Source organism: Anopheles coustani, assembly GCF_943734705.1.
Source record: "Anopheles coustani chromosome X unlocalized genomic scaffold, idAnoCousDA_361_x.2 X_unloc_15, whole genome shotgun sequence".
In the NCBI taxonomy this organism is placed as follows: domain Eukaryota; kingdom Metazoa; phylum Arthropoda; class Insecta; order Diptera; family Culicidae; genus Anopheles; species Anopheles coustani.
In genome coordinates, this window is record NW_026525104.1 from 36046 (window position 1) to 37500 (window position 1455).

Consider the following 1455-nt stretch of genomic DNA (forward strand, 5'->3'; position numbering starts at 1 on the left):
TAACCAACCAACCAACCACCAATGGCCTAGGCCAGCCGGATCCCACCTTCAAGTCCAAGCACAGCCAAGTGCAAGTACCGCCAAGTGTTCACCAACCAACCATCACACCAGGTCAGCCGGCCGGTACCCACCTTCAAGTGCCTTTACCCTCGGGTGCAAGCTCAATCAAGTGTTAACCAACCAACCCGGCCAAGGCAGCCAACAGGCCGGCACCCTACAGCACCGACCCGCCATCACCACCTCAACCGTTGACCATGCAAGTGGTCTCGGACAACAGGCGATACCCGAAGTACATCCGAAGAGTGTATATCAAGTGTTTGTTCACCAAGTCCTCAACCAACCCCAAGTACCCGGAGGTACCCAGAGTGTTGGATCCGCCAACCACTACCAGCACTCCAAGTCCTTGCGAACCCAAAGTGTTTGCCCGGTAGGGCCATTGTATCACAACGCTTGCTACCATGCAAGTGGCCTCGAACAAGGTGACAGGGGTATCTTCACCAAGTTCTCAACCAACCCCAAGTACCCGGAGGTACCCAGAGTGTTGGGTCCGCCAACCACTACCAGCACTCTAAGTCCTCGCGAACCCAAAGTGTTTGCCCGGTAGGGCCATTAGACCACAACGCTTGCTAACCATGCAAGTGGTCTCGGACAACAGGCGATACCCGAAGTACATCCGAAGAGTGTATATCAAGTGTTTGTTCACCAAGTCCTCAACCAACCCCAAGTACCCGGAGGTACCCAGAGTGTTGGATCCGCAAACCCGTCCCGGCACTCCAAGTCCTTGCGAACCCAAAGTGTTTGCCCGGTAGGGCCATTGTATCACAACGCTTGCTACCATGCAAGTGGCCTCGGACAACAGGTGACACCCGAAGTACATCCGGAGAGTGTACAACAAGTGTTTGTTCACCAAGTCCTCAACCAACCCCAAGTACCCGGAGGTACCCAGAGTGTTGGATCCGCCAACCCGTCCCGGCACTCCAAGTCCTTGCGAACCCAAAGTGTTTGCCCGGTAGGGCCATTGTATCACAACGCTTGCGACCATGCAAGTGGCCTCGGACAACAGGTGACACCCGAAGTACATCCGAAGAGTGTTCATCAAGTGTTTGTTCACCAAGTCCTCAACCAACCCCAAGTACCCGGAGGTACCCAGAGTGTTGGATCCGCCAACCCGTCCCGGCACTCTAAGTCCTTGCGAACCCAAAGTGTTTGCCCGGTTGGGCCATTAGATCACAACGCTTGCTAACCATGCAAGTGGTCTGGAGTATAGGTGATACTGACATACCACCGAGATGGTACATCTAGTATTGGGTCACCAAAACCAAACCAACCCCAAGTATCAACCCGGCATACTCAGAGTGATGGATCCGCCAACCCGTCCCGGCACTCCAAGTCCTTGACGAACCGAAAGTGTTTGCCCGGTAAGGCCATTAGATCACAACGCTTGCTACCCCACGG